General features: G+C 38.9%; 3 long non-coding RNA genes across 4 annotated transcripts in view; 2 read left to right on the top strand and 1 right to left on the bottom strand.

Annotated features, from left to right (window-relative positions):
• Window positions 1-1,405: 1,405 nt before the first annotated feature.
• LOC112654406 (uncharacterized) overlaps window positions 1,406-21,740 on the top strand; it is an 80,693-nt gene continuing 60,358 nt past the window's right edge. For both annotated transcript variants that reach the window (XR_003133011.3, XR_003133012.3), the window contains exon 1: window positions 1,406-1,549. This is a non-coding gene — a long non-coding RNA (uncharacterized LOC112654406). The remainder of the gene's footprint in view (window positions 1,550-21,740) is intronic.
• On the top strand, window positions 4,293-7,615 carry LOC125752551 (uncharacterized). Its single transcript, XR_007402364.1, has 2 exons — window positions 4,293-4,374; window positions 5,146-7,615. It is a non-coding gene; the product is annotated as an uncharacterized LOC125752551 (long non-coding RNA).
• Window positions 5,887-21,740, bottom strand: part of LOC112654405 (uncharacterized) — a 231,175-nt gene continuing 215,321 nt past the window's right edge. The window contains exon 18 of the long non-coding RNA XR_003132996.3: window positions 5,887-10,742. This is a non-coding gene — a long non-coding RNA (uncharacterized LOC112654405). The remainder of the gene's footprint in view (window positions 10,743-21,740) is intronic.

The raw sequence follows: 21,740 nt of genomic DNA, 5'->3' as shown, positions 1-21,740 counted from the left end.
AGATCTGAATAGCAAGGAGGTCCCCATCTGTAAGAAGAGAAGAGCAGATTAAAAAAAAAAAAAGTGCTTGCCATCCTAGGCAATCCCCAGATGCTGCTTTGCCAAAGAGCAGGATGCTAAACATTTTGAGAAAGACTTTCTGGACTTGACAAGGGAAAATGAAAGCCAGTCTCGTCATTTGACTTTTAAATGATCTCCTGGAGGAAGGTTATCTTGGAAATATTCAGCATAAGGGGATCTTTTTAAGTCAAAATTAAAGCAAGAATTTTCCATTGACAATAACCTTAGAAATTACCATATGAGCTAGAATTTTTCATGTCCAAAATGAGTGTATGCCAAAAAAATGCCCAAATCATCATGCAATACTACAAAGGATATGAGAAAACCTGGCTCTCAAGTAATTTTTGGAAGTGAGTGCAAATAAATGCTGAGTGTAAGAACTTCCTGCTGGGTGATTTATGTCAAAGGACATCTAAAAAGTAAAACTTGAGAACTCAGGTTGAAGAAACAACTAAAGACTAAAAGAGTAGTTTCCTGCTGGTCATGTGACAATGACTACAAATGATTCCCATGCCACAATCCCGTATTTTGTTGCCCATGCAAGGAATAACACTTAGAAGAAGAGAGATTTTTGCACTGAGAGGAAACTTTGAGCTGAACAAATCTCCTTTATTTTCAGAAGAAGGAAATTAAATGTCATTCCCCAAACTGAGCAGTTAATCAGTTTCAGTGCCACCACTGGATTTGGGACCTTGTAATTTCTAAAATTTCTATTAATCCCAATTAGAGCCCTGAAATCTGAACCATATCATAAAGTCTCTTGTTTCTAAAAGAGTACTCCCATCTTTCTTCCCTTCCAATTAGACTCATTCAGAGTTGCTCAACAGATGGCTTTAGAAAGTGTTAACTCATCCTTTATACATTGGGAAGGAGGTGGGCACCGTAGCTGGTCCCCTCCCAACCTTTCCCTGGGCTTAGAAGTTGCAGGCCCTGTTTTCCACTATCTGTGCTGGGCATCCAAAGATCTTTTGAGGCCCATGAGAGTTCAGGTTCTCAACTTGCTTCCAGGAAATTTAGCATCAGGAGGCTCTGGATTATCAGTTATCTATTGAATGAACGCAAATCTTGCTTTCGAAGAGTCATTTCCGTGGTTTAAACGAAAAACAATTCAGGAGGGAAAGAAGTACTATTTTCCTTACTATAAAAAAATATTCTCTAGCATTCACTTCGTGTTCAAACAACTCCAATCCTTTGGGGACCCTGCTGACCCCAATTTTTTTGATTCAGCTTAGACTGTGCTACGATTTAGCATAATTAAAGACGAAAAGTAACTTAACTGTCCAAGATTACAATGTCGAGTTTGTGATAAGTGTTTCTCACTGCAGAAGGCTGTCTGGTTGTGATTGAAACACCTCCTCCCACTCTTCACATCCCACTCTTATCAGGCGCTGCAGTCAGCATCTTTGACCTATATTTGATTCCCTTTTGCAATATGCGCATTTGATCATGAAAGTGCCTGGGAAAGGTTCCTTCTAAACCACAAAACAAGGTAAGCTGTTCCTTATTTGTTTGAATATACAGGAAGCTGGTGACAACCAATTTTCTTCTTCTACATCTAAGTAATCGAAAGGTCAGGTGTTAGGAGGGATTAGGGAAAGTTTATGAGGCAAACAGCCCTCCCCACCACAAGCTTTATCAGAAACAAGCCCAGCTTTCTTTCATAAGCCTCCGGTGGGTGTCTTATGCTCAGAACCACCAAGGCTGGCGGTGTGGGGTGCACAGTTTATCATCCAGCAGCATCTTTGAAATGCCAAACTTTATTTATTGATCTTCCAATTCTCTGTTATCTTCAACAAGCCACGGGAAAAGTAATACATTTTGTATGGATTAATCCTTGTAATTCTACACAACGTACACCCAGAGATAACTCAAGCTCGCTTTGTCTTCTCATTATCTAAACAGACATGTCTTTTTTTAAGTCATCAACAGAGGTCATCTCCCAAATGCCCTTGTGGAATATTCATTAATCAAATAACTAAATTGAAATGGACCTTCAAAGCATTATTCATTTCCCCATCATTCTCCCAACATCAGTTTAAATGCTTTGTGGGTATAATGATTAGGCTGATATTTAATTAATTGTGAAATTGTGAATTAAGGCTAAGTTAAAAGATAAATCATTCTTCAGTGCATGCGATAGAAAGAGAGAGAGAGCCAGAAAGGGCAAGTGAGCTTGATTGGTGGATCTGGTTGGGGATTCTTAGCAAATGTCCCTTTATTCACAGCACCATGACAACATCAGATTTTAAGGTTAACCTTTGTGAAGCGGAGCTTATTTGTCCATTCCTTCTTGATGGACTTCAGATTCATCACCACAGCAATGACAATCTGCTACAGGCCATAGCACAAATCAAGATATAACCTGCTACTTTTAACCAGCTTTGTTGTAGAAAAGGAAAAGAAAACAAATCACTGAAGACTCCAGTATGGAAATCATAGCCGTGATTTTGTTTACTGTGTGTGATGACCAGAGTGCTATTGTTTTTAACCCTAGGTTTGATTCCAAACTAAGGCTTTCCCTGATCATCCCTGCTTCCATGCCCCTACTGTGCACTAACACTCATTGTCAGGAGCATCACCGTGTCAACCCATCATTATTCTTTACGTTTTTAAATCTTCCTATTTCTTCCTCTTTGATTGTTTACTCCTTGGACTTCAGGGTCCAAGTCTTATTCATCTTTATATGCTCAACATGACATCTAAAGCCAGGTTCTCCAACTCAGCAGAGCTGAGTTTGGTTTGCTCTTCCTTCTTCCTAGAGTGTTCTTTCTCTGTCCCCTAGCTCACTCCTTGGCTTCATTCATGTGGCTACTCAGATGTCATTTCTTTTTTTTTTTTTTTTTTTTTTAATTTTTTTCAGATGTCATTTCCTTGGTGAGACTTACTTTGATCACTGTCTCAGTCCGTTTGGGATGCGAAAACAAAGTACCAAACCTTTACCCAGATTTATTTTTTTTCTTCAGAGCACTTACTATTATTTAATATTATAGTTGTATTTGTTTGTTTATTGCCCATTTTTCCCCTCCTGGATATAATCTCCATGAGGAAGGAAACTTCCCTTTTCTTTTCACCACTGTATTCCCTATGCTGGTACATAGTAGATGTTAAACAAATATTTGATTTAATTAAATAATAAATGATTGGGGAAAGAAGCTTTCTTTTTCGCTGTCATTGCTAAACTCTCAAAAACTACTACAAGAAGAAAATCTGGTTGAGAAGTCAACACACACACACACACACACACACACACAGGAGATCCCAGAGATAAAGAAACAGATTCTTGATTTGAGTAGTTGAATCCAATGTGCTTGAAGTAAACAAACCCATGCACATTTCCATTTTATGAGCTAATACATTTCCTTGCTTATATAAAATGGTTTATGTTAAGTTTCCTTCATTTAGAACCACACAAAAACTCAACAAATTCACAGTCACTTGCAGGTCATCCATACATTAATTTTATTATCATCCATCTGCTTAGAGTACCAGCTGGTTTCATCTTTCGTGATCTGTCAGTGAAACTACATTTGCTTACCCCTGTGGACATTAGCTTCTCCTCAGGCCCCTTCTTTACCCCTGTCAGTGTGTCTAGTTTCCAAAGCTCAGCCCTCTCACCCCAGTTCATCTCACAGAGTATTGGATAACCATCTCTATTTATGACATTTCTGACTAATGTAATCTGACTTGAAACACCTGCTCTGTCCCCCATCCAATCTCTAGAAACCAGTCCCACCTAGTTTTGCCCACTCGGGTGCTGTCAAGCCCTGATTCTGACAGAGCAATCTCTCAGATGCAGAGCACAATAGCACATTACTTATATACAAAAGTTGTCCCAGCAGCTACCTGATTGGAATGTTAGCTCCACTATTTAATAACCATCTAACCTCATGCAAGACACTTAATCTCTCTGTGCCTCAATTTCCTCATCTGCAAATCCAGAACAATAACACTGTCTAACTTACAGGGTTGTAAATGAGATAATTTATGCAAAGCACTTAGAATAGTACCTGGCACATAGCAAGTATGCAATAAATATGGCTATTATTGCTTTCAATAATAGCTAGAACCAGCCCTTCAATGAGATGCCAGAAGGATGAAGATTTTATACTCCCTCATATGTTTCATTAAGCTCAATTGAAAGCAATACTGTCTTTTTTTTTTTTTTAGCCAATCTTACTTCCTGACTAGATAATGAGCTCCTGTAGGGTAAGGATTGCATTTTTTCTTTCTGTAGCTCCAGCCCAGTGATGATCATTAAAAGCAGACTTGGATTGGTTATTAATATCCCATAATCAGTAATGGTTCTTAATATCAGTAAGTATAAATTTTATTAATGAAAAATCAGGGTGATTAGTGACTAGTCTCTTTTCCTTTCTTCCTCAGTGAGCTTTCTTCTGGGTTTAGGTTCCAGGGGACACACTCTTCCTGGACAGACATATGCTGTACCTTATATCCTTGTCTGCTTTCCTTCCCTGGGGAATTGACTGCCCCTGGGAAGCACTTATCAATATTGTGGCCCAGAGCAAACCCTAATCAGCCAGTTGAACTGCTTCACCTCTTCTGAAGTAGAAGCTTGAAACCTACTCAACACGTCTGAGGCCAACAGGATACCCAGAAGCCCTCAGGGTACCAGCAACTTCCTTAACACTAGGCTAAAATGAATTTCCTAAAAGCCTCTTTCATTTAAATCCATTTTAATTACCTCTCTATCTCACTGTCCTAAGAATATCTTGCATAAAATGGTCGCTAATAAAATTTTGATTTTTAGTGGATTGATGAATGAATGGATCAGCCAATCAATGAATAAACCAATGAATGAAGAAGAAACAGACAAGAGATATTTACTGTCTTCTCTATCCTAGGGCCTGGAGGGGGAGGCATTTATCTTCTAGATCTTCTAGAGCATTTCTTTTCTTTGCTGGCATTTCAGCATTATTTACCTCTTTCATTCTTCAAGAACTGATCAAAACCCAAAGAAGCTGGGGGAGGTAGAGAAAGTGGATCCAATAGTACTACCTAACAAAAATTCACTACTCTATAGAGTGGCATATATACTACTCTTGGCTATCTCTTTGCTTTTCACAGAGACAAAGAAAACTCATCCTTCAAATCCCAGGAAGGAATTGACTGGCTCCTTAAATAAGCCTTCACAATGCCACACCCTCCCCCTCCCTACTTCCAAACAGCTATTCTAACAGGAGTGGCTTGAATGGAAGGGCTGTGAGTGCTTGCAGTATAACGGATGATGTGTAATTCAAACGTTGCCAGCCATGAGGTTTTGCTGAAGCATGAAGATTGCTAACTTGGAGAGATGGCTGTTGTGGATAAACAAATCAAAGTAAAATTCACAGGTCAATTACTCTGAAGAATGCCCTACTAATTTTCCTTTTTGAAAAAGTACCTGTAAAGGTTTTCAAATGAATCAGAGGCTTTCAACCAGCTCAGCTGCTTTGACTAACAAGTGTTTCTGAACCCTTGGGATAATGATGGAGAGGTCTCCAGGCTACAGGAGTTTAGGAGGTACCACTCCAGAGTGGCACATCCCTTAGCAACCAGTAATGCAACTAACAAGCTACATCTTGTTTTGAGCAAAGCAGAGCTTTCTTAAAATGTGCCAAACAGTGAAAATCAAGTCAAAGTCAAGGCCACCTTTCTTTTTAAAAAAATGAATATTCCAAGAAGTCTCTTGTAATTTTTCACTGTGGTTGTTCAATTCCAAGGCTGCCCAACAAGATGAAGCAGTTGGTTGAGACCAGGAATCCAAGACCTTTGGATCTCATGAATCAGTAAAAATCTCCTGCCTGCCCCAAAATATGAAAACTACCATAGGGTTTCCAACATTTTTATTTGCCAAATATAGGCCATAAATTAAATGACATAAACTAATAATTACTTTCCACTGTGATCATGGGTTAATAAAATAAAAAATAGCAAACAAATATCAAAAAAGGTAAAGAGGATACAATTTCAGAAAGAAAACACAGACCTTTAAATGGAAATGCAGCTTTAAAAAAAGTTCCATGTTATTCTTACTTTTCTAATATCACAGAAGATGGATGCAAACATTACCTCAACATTGGTCTTCAGAGTAGCCTCTGAAAACCAATAGTCTAACTTGTAGCTGTATGGCTAAAATGCTTAAGTAAACGAAGGCAGAGATAGATGTGGGAATTATCATGAAATGTGTTTTAAAGATCCATCCATGTCTCCTAGTGCTGGCCTCCCTGTCTGGCTTATCCTGCTCTCTTGGTACCTCCCTTCCCCCCATATTCAGGTCAGGTGGCCTCTGCCCTCCAACAGAACACCCTTCACTGACTGTTAGGGATAGGAACCTTCAGAAAGTCCCTCCCTATGCTTTTTATTCCTCATCTATAGAAGAGAATGCAGCCAATAGACTAGCCTTTAGAATCTATTCAGTTCTAATTCCAAAGACCTTTCCATTATCATCCCCCCAGAAAGCTCTTTCCTGCTTGTTCCAGGATCCTATCAGTGATATTTCTCTAGCACATCTTCTCCTGTTATTCTAATACCCGAATGTTTTTCCCCCTTGGGAAGTCAACTCATGTGGTTCTGGTGGGGCTGAACTCCATAGCCCACCCCCATCCATCCCAGATCTGGTACATGACCCAAGCTGGGCCAGCTGGAGGGGGATCTTTGTGCTGTAGTGGGAAAGATGGTTTTGCTGGTTATAGCAAGTTGAATAGCGTCCTCTTAAATTTCTTGTCTACCTGGAACTTTGAAGTAGGATCTTGTTTGGAACAAATTCTTTGTAGATGTAATTAAGGATCTCAAGAAAGATCAGTCTATATTGAGTGTGGCTCCTAAATTCAGTGCCTGGTGTCCTTACAATAGAAAAGAGAGGAAGATTTTAGGTAAGGAGACACAGGAGAAATGCAGAGAAGGCAATGTGAAGGTGGAGGCAGAGATTGGTGGGATGCCTCTGAAGTCAAAGGAATCCCAAGGATTTCCAGCAAACACCAGAAGCTAGGAGGGAGCCATAGAATAGATTTTTCCTCAGAGCCTCCAGAAGGAATCAACTCTGCTGACACCTCAATTTTGGACTCTGGCCCACCTGAACCTCAAGAGAACAAATTTCTATTATTTTAAGTTATTCAGTCTTCGTAGTGATTTGGTAAGGCAGCCCAATGGAACTAATATACTGAGTTCACTGAGAGCCATCTTAAGCGCCAGAGAGAATCTTCCCTAAGAATGGAGGGAGGGAGAATGAGCTTTGATAATAATATTGGGTCCCTCGTTCCAGCTAGGTATGGAGTCAGGGGCACCTCTGGACTTCCCAGTGTGTGAGCCAATAAATAAATGCTCTCTCTTTGTTTAAACTCATTGGAGTTAAGTTTCTGTCATGGATAGCTGAAATGCCTCTGATGAAAACACTGCTCAGCACTGAGATCATCGTATCCAACTTCCGAGGTCCAGCCATGGTAGTGTTTTCTCCACAAAGTCTTCCCTGGGGTCCTCAGTCTGAAAGACTGGTTTCTTCTCTGGGTTCCTACAGCTCTATTCTCCTCCCATACATGATGCTATTAAACTCGTTTTGCCTCCCGCCCCCCCCCCTCCCCCGGAACTTTAGCCTTCTGAAAGCAAGATCCTCATCCTTATCTTTTTTTATGGCATAAGTTCCATTCCATTTATAAAGTGGGTGCTTGGTGCATATTTGATGAACAGATACATGGGAAGAGGATGGAACTAAGAGTGGGATTTTAGTATTTTTTTAAAGATTTTATTTATTTATTCATAGAGACATAGAGAGAGAGGCAGAGAGAGAAGCAGGCCCCATGCAGGGAACCCGATGTGGGACTCAATCCCAGGTCTCCAGGATCACACCCCGGGCTGCAGGCGGTGCTAAACCACTGTGCCACCAGGGCTGCCCAGAGTGGGATTTTAGTATTGATGGCAGAAGGAGAAAAGAACCATTTTGTCACAAGGGCTCTCCGAAGGCTCCTGATCATACCAAATGCACAAATCCCCAGTCCGCTCCCTCATAGATTGCCCTTTTAAGGAAACCAGCCAAAGACCAGGACCGCTGTGAACAAGTGTTGGGCTGGGTCCTTTGGCAACACAATAACTGCTAGGCTTTTGTAAAGGGGCCACTGTTACTTCAAATCTGAAGGACCTATCATATCACTCTCTTCTGTTTGAAACCTTTCAGTGGCTTCCCACTGCTCTTAGGACAAAGTCCAAATTCTTTTTCATGGCTCACAAGGTCCTTGGAAATCTGGCTCCTCTTTATGTTTCTCATCTCACTTCCCCAAATGCCCACACCTTGATTCTACACTCTGTCTTCTTGCAATTCCTTGATCCTGTCAAAAGTTTCCTCTGCTCTTTTCTTGTCATTGTCTCCCTCTCTCCTCTGGGTCTTTATTCTTCTTTTAGAATAATCACTCTGCCCCCAGCTATTTCACCAAGCTTACATTAGACATCTGCTCAGTCATTATTACCTCCAGGGGTCTTCTCTCACCCCCTGGATCACCCCAGTAGCATGCTCCCAGAGCACTCTGCACTTCTTTAACATAACATACTGCCCTGCATTGTGATTGCCCATTTGTTTGTCAATCTCCTCATTATATTGCTTGAACCATGTCTAGTTTGATCAACATTTCATTCCTAACACACAGCCTGAGTAGAGATGCTTAATATATAGTTGTCAAATGCTCCACTGGTTACATACATACATACGTACATACATAAATGGGAATTTAATGGTAACTTTGCAAGTCTAACTTGATTCTCGCCATGTCATCCTTTGTTCATCACTCTCAAGGAGTGACCAGGTCCTCCTACCTGGACCAGAGAGGAAGGGAGGGAAATAAAGTCTGTAATATCAGAGAAACAGAGATGGGTCACCGTAAATACAGAGCACCTGTTCCTTTAGCTGTCCATGAGAATAGTAATGGGAGATTACCATGATGTGTTTAGTATTTTAAAGGCTTGATGAAAGTTCTACAAATGCCTATGACAAGCTTGCACATGCTAACAAAACCAGATTGGGCCTGGGTTGTCAGAGGTAAAGTCTGCATATGGCAGACCATGATATGCTTTATTTCTGTTTCTCCTAATGAAACTCTTGGGGATTGCACTCCTACTTGCAGGCAGACATGGTCATGCAAGCAGAATAGCTTGTTTGGAACAAATTAGAAGGATTTAGTTATTACTACTGGACTTCCTAGTCTCATCTTCCCTTGTCTCAGCAAATGTAGCCCAAGATGCCATGAGGTTTTCACATGGACCTCATAGACGGGTTGTGAACAAGAAATAGACTTATTGGGATAGACTATTGAGATTATTTTAAACTTGTTACAATAGCATAACTTACCCGTTTTGACGGAAAGACTACTATTATTATTTTTATAATCTCCAAGATCACGCATCATGCTTGGCACAGAAGATATACACAGTAAGTGTCTGCCAAATGAACAAATGAATGAGTGAATGAATAGAAAACAATTACCTGAAACTAACTCACTGTAGACGTGGACAAATCAGAAAACAGACTTTGAAGATAAAAAAAAAATTACATGTGAAATAGATGCCTCCAGGGATTGCTTGCCACAGCCTTATTCTTATACTGAAGTAAATAATTTTGCCAATAAAATTCAGTTAAGAACACATACTTTATAAGAACCACTACTAATAAATCTAAGCTCTTTGATTATATCAGTCATGAATGACTTTCTCCAAAATATCAGGGATGTAGGATTCATTGATATTGGTCTTAGCTTCTCAGTGGGATTTTTAAGACTTCATAATGAATCCAAGAAGTGGTTTGCCACTTACTTGATCAAACAAAAGCCTCTGATAAGTAGTATTAAATCAGTTGGGGACCAATTTTCAGAATATCTTTGGTAGAACTTTGTGACTGTGTGACTATGGGCACCTGTTGGAAATAATAACATGGCATATGCTGTCGTGTGTGTCTTTGCTCCCAAGTTTACAGATGCCCACAGTTTGACGTCAATACCGCAGGCAGGGGCTTTTTTCTCTCGTATATGGATTTTAAATTAAATTAACTCTAATCTTTAAGTCGTCTCCCAGATTATAAAAGCTGAATGCCTCATTAATGATGAAAACAGTAGGAGTAAATGTATTGGAGCAGGTTGAGCAATTTAAGTGCTTTGAAATACAACTAGTCCAAAGCAAAAGTATTGCAAACTATCCAATTAAAGGTTGATTCCAGACATGCTGATGGAGAAAAGCTACTGGAGCAGAGTGATCATGGGGAAATAGTTGAGATCTTCTGAAGACAGCTCACTTCTTGCCCTCTATTCTTTGGGTCCTTCTGCTGTGTTCACATGAATCTTGTTTTCTATCTGAATCATGATGGGCCATCTTCTTCCACAACATCCTCCACTTCCAAAAGAGTCTATTAGTTATTTATCGCTGCATTAAAAAATGACCCCAACATTTAGCGGCTTGAATCAACAGTATTTATTTTCTCATAGCTTCTGTAGGTCAGGAGTGTGGCCACAGCTCAGCTGGATCTTCTGCTGCAAGGCACCTCACAAGCTTCAGGCAGGATGCCAACTAGGGCTTCAGTCATTCCAAGGCTTGGAAAATAAGAATTCTCTTGGTGAGGGATCCACTTAATTCAGTTAGGTAGTTGTGAGCAGATTCATTTCCTTGCAGGAATTTGACCTGAGGGGTGTCAGTTCCTTGAAGGCTGTTGACTAAAAGAAATATCAATGGATATTTGTTATTAAAGCAGCCCTCCATTAGGGAAAAAATTCTATGATATGCTTTAATGTTCAAATTAAAATAATTCTGCATTTTTACTTCATCCATCCCATTATGTAACAACAGTTAATACATACACAGGACTTACTACATTCCAGGCACTGCTTCACACACAGTCTGTGCTATTTGTTATGACAGCCCTTGTAAATTAATATACCTGTCATCAGGAATATTAATGTCCCAGGGTGATGTGTCATATAATACCGTGGTTTCCAGTGTCCCCTGGCACATCCCAGTTTCACTAGCTCAGGTGTGGTGGAAAGCACTTGGGATTTGGCAGCCAAAGCAAGAATGATCTTGAGCATGTAAAATTAGGCCAGCTCCATAACTTTCTGTAAAGTGAGACTAATAAGACCTACCCCACAGGGCTGCTGAGGGGATTAATGAGATAATGTGAAAGTGTCTGGCACAGTAGCTGACATATATTAAACCCTTAGTAAATGTCATTTATTGCTTAAATGGCAAGTCACATGTTAAAGCAATTACTAAAGACACATAACAGAAGCATGGCCGCTGTTCACTCTATCTCTATGTCCATGCTATTCTGGAAAGAGATGGGAAAGATTCTCAGTTTTTTCTTCAGTGCAGGCATTTTCTTTATTTGCCCATTGCAATTTTTGTCCATGCTGGCCCAGATCTTTACTACTATCCTCCATTGTAAATGCAAAAATATTAAAACTCCAGAATGGTCCAGTTTCCAGTGTTCTATGAACTCTTTAGACTGAAGATGATTCAGAAAATATCTAAGACTCAGTGTAACAAAGAACTCCATCAGAGTGAACTCCAGCTCAATTCAACCGATGCTTATCGAGTACGTAAAATACCAGGCAGTAAGCTATTTGTCCATAAACTGAAATCCAATGACTAATATAACGAACACAATCTCAGTTTATAGGGAAGCAAGAATAGTTACAAGAACAGAAAAGATACTAATTCCTGTGTGTTTTATATTGCAATTGTAGACACCCTTTCCAAATATAGAAATTAACAAAGGATATAGCTCATGAGATGGTGAGAAGTCTAGATGAGCAATCATTGAAATAAATGGAAACATTAAGCCTAAATATGAGAACCAGGAAGGACACTTCAAATGTTTTAAATTCTTAGAAATCTATCATATGGAAAGAGATCTCATCTCTGTTGCTCTTGGTAACAAAATTGTGACTTATAGTGAGGCCAAATTTACTTCAATAAAAATAAATTTTTTTGCTATGGACCAAATTGTGTCCTCCTACCCCCAGTTCATATGTTGAAAACCTGACTCCTCAATGTGACTGTATTTGGAGATAGGGCTCTTAGGAGGTAGTTAAGGCTAAATGAGATCATAAGGGTAATCCTATAGAATTGGTGGCATTTTAAAGAAAAAGAGAGAGAAATACTTCCTCTTCCGGTGCATATACTAGGGAAAATTCATGTGAAGACAGTGAAAAAGTGGCTGTCTGCTCACCAGGAACTCAATGGGCCAGAATCTTGATCTTGGACTCCCCAGCTTCCAGAACTATGAGAAAATGAATTTCTGTTGTTGTTTAAGTGAAGCATCATGGTTTTTTGTTATGGCAGCCAAAACTAAGACAATGTTTAAAAATTGAAATTGAATGATTTAATGAGCATTGAGTAGCAAGCAGAGGCCCAGACACATGTGTGCTAGAGTGCATGATAGAAGGCATTTCCAGAGTGGTTTAGATGTTGGAGTGGCTGATATTTATGGTCCCTTTCTCCTCTGAGATCCTATGATTTCATAAATCTTTAAAGCCATATGGACACAAAACCATCTTCTCACTTTATGGAAAATGAAGACTAGATAAATTGGTTTTGTCTCTGTGTTAACTCTGATTGACAGGGGCTGCCTTAAACATGGTTTTGAGAAGGATTTTTGAAGCTGTGTGAAAATAAATCCATGACAAAGAGAGCTAATGCTTATTGGGCACTTGTCATGCCTCTGGCCCTATGTTAAGCACAGTATTTGTATTAATTGACTATATACTTGCAAAACTCTAGGAGTTGGGTCCTAGTAGATTCAACATTTTTTTTTTTTTGATAAGAGAATCAGGGCATAGAAAAGTAACTACTCAAAGGCCACATAATTAGTAAATGTCTTCAGACTACAAAACTAGTAGTTTGGCTTCAGAGCTTTTGCCTGTAACTATTACTATATACTTCTCCATCAATCCACTTGCAATATTTAATCTGAGTTAAGGACGCTAAAGAGTTACATGCTCAGAAGTCCTCATCTCATGATCTGTTTTGGGGGAAACTCAAACCAGGAAAAGTGGCCATAACATTTTTATTTGAATGACATTGCCATTCAGACACACACCAGAAGAAATTTAAAGACTCTTTAATTAGTTGAGTAACAGATTAGTGCTCAGTATTTCAGATTCTGCAAGTTATATGGAAGCAGTGTTTGGAACTCCATTATTTCTTCCAAAATTCTGGGACCATATTCTCTCAGTTCATGCTATGATGAGTAGTAGAATGAGGTAATATCTGTTATTAAATCACATTTCTCTGGCTCTTCAGCCATACATCATTGCAGGAGCACCAACTCCTTTCTAAATCAACTCCCACTCTCAGATATCTAGGTAAGCATCCTGAGGATCATGTATGCTCAATACTTACCCCAGTCATCTCCTTCCTTCCATAGATCTCTCCCTCTCATCATTATCTGCTGTTGAGTTTTCTTATGCAATCTCTTGTTCAGGTTACTGATAGTTGCAAAACCATTTCCTGTCCTGTCTCATCACCCAATTGTGTCTGTTGAAAGTTATATTATTGTCTTTCTCTTCTCTGGTCTATATTTGGTCAATCTGCTCAGGTACCCATGTCTGTTGAGTACTCTATCAACAGTCACCAACTGTGACACACAGAAGTAGGTTTTTCCCCCAAGACAAACACAGCCTTCTCTCCCATTGATCCCATCATGCCCCTCAGGATCTGACAGACAAGCAATACGAGGCATGGGGAATTCCATGTCTATCCTTGCACAAGTCTCCATGTGTCTCACTTTAGAATTTATTTAAAGTAATCCTTTCTATCAAATTGGCCTCAAGAGTCCTGCATCTTTTCTCCTTCCAGAGAATCCCTGTGTTTCCTTTATTGTAAAGAAGGTGAGGAAAGATGATAAAAATCTACAGTCCTTGATCCTGCATTTTAAAATGCAAGATGTTAAAATCAAATAAAGTAGGTCAAGCCTTCTCCATATTTAGCAGAGACTAGTGCTTTCCTGTATCAGCAAATATTAAAGTTGATAGGCAATCAAAAGTGCTATATCTTCCTTTAGTATAAGAAAATATTACTTAGAAGCTAACATTCTATTTTTATCTTAGCCAAAGAAGTGGAACAAACCCAACTATATGACTTTATTGCTTATGATTTTGTAGATGGCTATTTTGTACACTTAAGTAGAAATACCTTATTTGTCATTTATTTGGACAATGAGTAATAGTTAACACTTTCAACTAATTAATTATGAGTGAAGTCTGCTTAAATGCAGCCTGTGGTTGAGCTTATAAAACCCTCAGGGTTTTGAAAGCAATATTTAAAGTTGGAAGGTCTGATAGAATAAAATGGAGGAATGCACAAGGAGGAATACTATTTGAATTCAAGGCTAGAGGTACCTGGGGAAAACTTTAAGTCTTTGGTTTATTTTAAGATTGGAGAAAGTTATGAATATCCTCCATTATTCTGGGACATAATAGCACTCAGTTGGACAAACATAATAAAATGTGTAAGTAAAATTAAATGATGCTGCTATTCTTCCTAATAATAACAACTGTAACATCTAGGGCATATGCTACATTCCTTTAATGGAAAAAAAAAAAGAGAATGTAAAAACCTCTAAAGCAGGCTAACACTATTAATACAATAAATTATTTTCTAAAAATTCCCCTCACTAACATCAATGAATGATTTTAACAACTTTCAATGTAAAGAGATGTTGCCATTGGTTTAATGGAGAGAATCATTGAGTTTAAGGACTTTGTCATGGGGGGACTGCAACTTGAACCCTCAAGTCTTTCATCTCCTCCCAAATATGTCACCAGACTCATGCTTAAGCCTATTTGAAATTGTAATCACTGCTCAATGAGGATTTCAGAAACTCTACTTCTAATCTGTCTCTTGGAGTCCATGCTGCTGCTCGGAAGATGAAGTCTCTTATCTCTGTTATAGCCCAGCAATAGCCAGATCCAATCCTTCAAAGTGGGGAGCAGTTGGGGCACTGGCTGAAACCTTAACCAACTATCTGCAGTTTGGCCTCAACATTCTCGCAGTCTAAATCGGGCAGGGGCTCCATAGCTGCTATTTGCCCTGTGCCATCCTCTGGTACCACAAAAGAGCAGCCCTACCTGGGGTGCAGGTTGATCTTTTATTAGCTGAAAGTACTCTTCTTGGTGCATTTGTTACCTTATCTCTTTCTCTTGGGCAAAATGAAATCTAAATGCATAGGACTTATCGGAGGAGGAAGAGAGAAGAAGAAGGAGAAGATGAAGCTGTTCAATATGCAGGAAAGGATTGATGTGAAGGTTACTAACATGATCATACATGTGATGTGGTTAAACATCCTGACCACTTGATGAAAAGAAAACTCATGGAGTCACCCAGTGGGAAAGCCTTTTACCAGCTCAGACCTTTCTTCATCCCAATGAGTGGATATTCCCCAAGAAAGAAAGAGCTTTAAAATATCTCTCTGCACCACAACATCAAGAAGTCTGATTTAACAAACAAAAAAGCAGTATCATCAAGAACATAAACACAGTTTAAGTTCACTAAACTCTATGTGTGTGTGTGTGTGTGTGAAAGAGAGATATACACACAAAGAGAAAGAGAGAGACACTTCTATCAGTTGTGAATTTAAATTGTGTGAAACCTGAAACTTTTATAATGTAGGGCCCACTTTAAAAAAAAGAACACAAAAATATAAATGAAATGTGGTTATCAGAATAAATGCTTATTTAGAACAAGAATAGAAATTACAACAAATTATAAGTTTTTGACAGCTGCCAAATACCATAAAAATTTCAAAACTAATGATGATTTTTATTAATTAGCTACCTGACATATCTGTATGTTACTTTTGGCTGCATATTCTCTGATGGCTTCTTCATATGACAATAATTTTGAAATGTAATTTTTCTTAGAAAAAAAATAAAACAATTAGTCATTTAGAATTGTTGACATTTTTATTATCAATAGTTTAGAATAATTTCTTTTACCTTTAACACCAAGTAGATGAAGAAAATGAAGACAATAGATTCAAGCAACTGATGGATGTGCAGCATGACAAAGTTTAAGTGAGATTTAAAATGACAATTATAAGCTCCATGACTCCTTGTTGTAAAATAAACCACTTTTCTATTATGAAGGAGGGTTATCAAAACACCATGAATCTTTGTGAGAAAAATAAATTCTTTTATTGAACAAGACTATATGTGAGACATGGAGAATCAGTAAGTCAAGGTTCCAACTCAGAATATAGAAAAATAGAAGCATAAGTTACCAAGATAAACATTCTTGGACATATTTTTTTTGCTTCTCAAAAGCCTACTTCAAGTTATTGGGAAGAATCAGATTTGCTTTATACATTTATCTATTTCTCATACATATAACAAAGAATTTGTTGAAGAAAGTTAGGCCTGAATAATGTCAAAATGGGGTTACCTATTTTTCTTTGGGATAAAAACATATCCAATCCTAGATAGAAAACATTTTTCCATTCTCAAAGATTTCTAGAAAAAGACATCCAGAGCTATCCTTAAATGGAATGCTAGTGTTTACATTGCTCTCAAAGATGAATTCATGGATCTAACTATCTTACAGAGTGATCTCAGTTTCTGTTTTGTTCCTGCTAAAAAAAGACTAGCTTATGCATAATCTTTTATGTTTCAACCATTCATGCAATTTTGCTAAACTCTCCCCAAGTTCTGTTCTTTTGTTTCTAACCAGGAAAATTCTAGTTGCTTTGATATTTTCTCACATAACTCTTAATCCATTTTTTATGACTCTTCTCCTAATTTGATCCCTCTTTAGTTGTGCAGCTCAGTTTAGCTCATCTTATATAAAAATTTGTTATTGTATCAGTCAGGAATGTGTTTGCCTGAAAGTAACAGAAACATCAACAAACAGTATCTTAAGCAGGAAAGGGGTTTATTTGTCTTAAAATGCAATAAAAGCACAGGAGTAGGCAATAAAAGGCAGGCTGGTAGCTCAGTGATGTCATTAAGGATCCTTTCTTTTCCTTCATCTTCCCTCTCTGCTACCCACAGGATGAGGTCTCTCTCAGCACACTTATAATCTCCTGGTCACTAGATGACTATTGCACTTCTAGGCTCATGCTCATATTACACACAGGAAGATGAAGGAAAGGACTTCACTCCTCTGGCAAGAGCCAGAAGCTATTTCTCTATCCATTGAATCAAGGTTGGCCTTGTAACTTGCCATGACCAAAAGAAGATGAAAGAATTAAAGATATTCCATTTACAAGCCTGGGCCTAAGAAGTCCTGCACTCTATCACTCTCTCTTGGAAACCTGCTTTGATATGACTAAAACTACCATCTAGAGGGAAAAAAAGACCATGTGTATCAGAGATTAGCTGTCTCAGTGGAGGCTACATTAGATCAGTAAGCCCCCAACTGACCCACATCTAGCCACAGACACTTGTGTGTGTTAGCCTAGATTATGAAGACTGCCCAGCTGAAACTTCACCTAAAGCAGTAACCAGAAGAGTCATGAGCTAAGTAAGTGGTTGTTTGAAGCCACTAAATTCTGGGGTCTTTCCTTATGTGGCAAAAGCTAACTGATACATAAGAGTTCTTTCAAGTTACACCATTCCCACTCAGTAGCTCCACTGACTTAAATGAATTCATTGCCGTTCTGGCTCAATGCTTATATCTCCATTTATCATCAGTAGGAACTGAGTGGTCCCTTTAGCTTCTTTCTGCAAACTTCCCATTTTTAGACAAGACAGCAATGAGTCTAAGTGGACTTCTCTTGTGCATATCCCACACATGGTTCCATATTTTTTGCACAGATTGACTGTAGGTTGCTTACCACAGTCATTCCTTCTTGCTTTTAGATGTTGCTGTGGGTAAGAGATCTCAATGTGTAATATCCCTCAATCTTCAGAGCCTAGTTATCAAACGTTTGGAATCACTTTAAGCTTCCTCTCTGTTGGCTTGAGGTGAATGGGGAATACGCCTCTTGCCCTTGAGTGAATGGATAGGATTTACCATATACCACCTGCCTCTAAAAATCCCTCTATCATCTCCTGTAACCCAATCCTTGATACCCACCCAACTTGGTGTACTGGGTTAAGAATCTTTTAACTGATTTGGATCATTCTTTTGCAAATTCTACATTGTGGCTTCTCACCTCATGTTAAAATGTGACACCTATTTTCATTTTATCATCCTGTTCATTGACATAAACTGAAAAATCTGCATGTGGAGACTATTTCATCAGAAAATACTGGAGTCATTTGGGGCCAGAGGTAGAAAGGGGAGGAAGTTAGTTAGCAGCCTTCCAGAATTCAGAATTTAGCAGAAAGTATACCACATCTTACCTCAAATTTTAATCAGAAAACTCTACATTCACTTGAATAGTATCCTTCTCACTTGGGATTCGTAGCTACCTGAAGGGCTATAAACAAAATGTAATGAATGCCAGTGAGAAGGTGTCATAAATGTTGAGAGGACTCCTGGTAGGGTGCTGCAGGAAGCAGCTGCCCTACAATGTCTGTTCTTATTTAACATCTTCATTCACAAGCCAGAATAGGGAACAGACAGCAGACTGATGAAATTCACAGATGGTACTCATTTGGGAGATATTATGAATACCAGGATATCAGAAAAAATGATACAAAAGGACCCAGAGAAGGAATAACAATGAGACTTGACTTTGAAAATGCAAAGCGGTATGTCTGAATATAAAAAAAGAAAATCTCCAACATTTAAATAGAGGAGAGAAAACCAGAAGTCAATGTTGAAAGTGACATCAAGTTGGGATAATGGAATTAAATTTACAAATGGGCCTTTTGAAATAGAGCAGTAAAATTACTACTATATTTCTTAATCTGTGATCTCTGAAAGACGAATTAGGTGTTGCTGTTACGTGCTCCCATATCCTTAGCTTATCACATTGTTTTTATAAAATAACCTTTGGATTTGTCTATCCTTCCTCATCAGACTCTGTGTTTCTTGAGCACGAAAACTGGGTTACACTCCTTGCTGTCAACCTCAGGCCTGGTTCAGTGCCTGGCACATAGTTAGACACTGGATAAACATATCTTGCAAGTAAAAAGGAACTGCTTCTAACAGCATCTCTTTGAATGAGATGTGATGGTGAAAGTCATCAGATAATACTTAGGATTTCGGGACTCTAAGAGGGAGCAAGGAAGAGTTACACAGAAATTGGGAATAACAATAACCACCTTTCCTTTGTACAGAATTTTCATAATTAGTCTTTTATGTTTTTTCTTCAAACAGTAAGTCGCATCTTCAAAAGGGACAGAGGGGTTGAACTCCTCACTATGGAGATAAAAATGTTTGAGAATTGTAGATCTCTGTCTGATTTGCAGAAATTATTTCTGTCAGTTTGAGCATTACATCAGACATACGAGGCATGTTAGCACAGAGGGGAGGACGTGAACATTGACAAGCACAGTTCTCCAAGTACAGTTCTGGGACCTCTACCGGTCCTTAAAATTCATTCAGGGGATCCACAAGGTCAAAATTATTTTCACAGGATACTAAGATGTTATTTGTCTCTTTTAGTCTCATTCTCTTTTGAGTGTACAGTGGAGTCTTCCACAGGCTAAATAATGGGAGGATATCATTGCCTTAATGGCTAGGGAAGTGTTTGCTTGTGTATCCTTGTGGGTGGAATTTTTCACAGCTTGAATTTCTAATGCGACAAATATCGATAGATATGATACACACAAACAAAACCTCTTGGGGTCCTTAATAAATTTCAAAAATGTAAAGCCATCCTGAGACCAAAAAATTTGAGAATTACGTTGAGTTCAGACATTGGCTCAAACAGACGTAGGTTAAAATTCCCATTTCACTGATTTTACCCTTTCCTAAGTCTTAGGGTTCCTGGCATAAGAGTGACATTTACTTCACGGAGCTGTTGTGAGGATGCAATACGAAAATATGGATGAAGAACGGAGCTCAGTGCTGAGCACACTGTCAAGCCTTAATAAGTGGTTTATCATCATTGTAAAGGAGTGATAATGTGCAGTGACTTCCAAGAGCATTTTTATGACCCTTTGGAAACCAGGTTTCCTTTGCAGGACTGCATCCACCCCCCAAGGACAGTAGAGGACAGGAGTTAAGAGGGCGGAGCTTTCCTTCCTCCTCCTTAAAATCGATGAGAAATTGATGATTCTGCTGCTTCTGACTTTTGGAGGCTGTGGCTTCATTAATTTCAAAACTGCCGCTAGAAGCTCCTGTGTGTAAATCAGAGCATGAAACACATGATGTCTCCCTTCTGGTGGTTAGAACAGGAGGGCATCAGTTTGGAGCAGGAGGAGCAAAAGGGCTCTATGTTTCTTACCAATGGCCTTTACAAAGACAAATCTTTGCCACTGGCAGTAGTCCCGCGTGGAGGGTATCAGGAACCAGGCTTTCTCCCTTCTTAGAGATAGCTGGTTCCCAAGGACTACTGCATTCAAAATAGTAATACTGATGTGAATATAAATCATAAGGGCAATCAAATTTACATTTCTCTAACACTTCCTAGTTAATGCTTTCACATGCACAGATGCTTTCACCAGAGCTAGAAGGTTCTTGGTGATTATCTAACCTAAGCCTCTGACGTAGAATTGACACAGAGGAAAACGGGACCTAGACAAGTTAAGTTACATTCCCAAGGTTATACAAACAATGGAAGTACCACAATCTTATTAAAATTCATGATAATTTGATATGTGCAGAGTGGATGTTATCTATTATGTCCACTTTGCAGATTAGAGAACAGAGACTTAATATATTAACTCTGGGAAACAGTTAAATCTAAGCAGCATAGCCAAGATTCAAGTCCAGGTCATCTGAGGGGACTTACCACTTTATCTACAGAATTACTATCCTAAAAACAAACAAACAAACAAAAACAATAAAAAAGAATTACTGTCTTATTTTCGGGAATTCTTACTTCCCAGAAAAACGGTGGGGTAATGATTCAGGAGATGCTAGCAGTGGCACCTCTACCCTCGCCCTTCCTTCTTCCACCAAAGGTTATAATCCTCCTCTACTCTTACACGGACCTGTGCTACCTTAAAGCTCCTCAGTAAATCCCTACATTGGACCCGGTATATTGAGGATAATGAGTATATTCGTGGGAGATACTGATACCACTGAAGAACTGGTTTTCCTTAGGCAAAGTTGATGAATGTAATACAAGAAGCACCAAAAGCCTCTCTTGCTTGGGATTTTTTTTCTTGACTATTTCGCTGCTAGAGTGGAAATCATTCCACTACCCATTTCTTAACATTAGACTTATGAAGTCAAATAGCAATGCCATTGGGCAGGGTGACACATTAACTTCATTAAACATCATAAACTGGCTTTTCCAATTTGTATAGATTAGTCCTGTTTAAGGTTGGAAAGGCACAGGGAACTATGGTAAGAGCTATAGTGATAAGTAACTGGAGGGCAATCCGTATCAAAGGAAGTCCTACTATAGTTCCCTCTACTCTGATCTTATGAAGAGATGTTCTCTCTTTATCCCTAAAGCTACCGAAGCTGGCTCATTTGTGCCCATTTCCATAGGAGTTTTTGTGTAGCTCCATCTCAGGCCTTCTTGTCACTAATCCTTCAGTCTTGTTTCTTCCAGTTCACGAGCCAACCAGGAAGCCCATTTGTACTGCCCAGAAGTCACTGTGCACCCATACCCCAGGCATCTCTCCTCCATGCCAGTGTATGGCCAATAGTAG

Source organism: Canis lupus, chromosome 15 (assembly GCF_003254725.2).
Source record: "Canis lupus dingo isolate Sandy chromosome 15, ASM325472v2, whole genome shotgun sequence".
NCBI lineage: Eukaryota > Metazoa > Chordata > Mammalia > Carnivora > Canidae > Canis > Canis lupus.
This window is presented reverse-complemented; position numbering and strand designations above follow the sequence as displayed.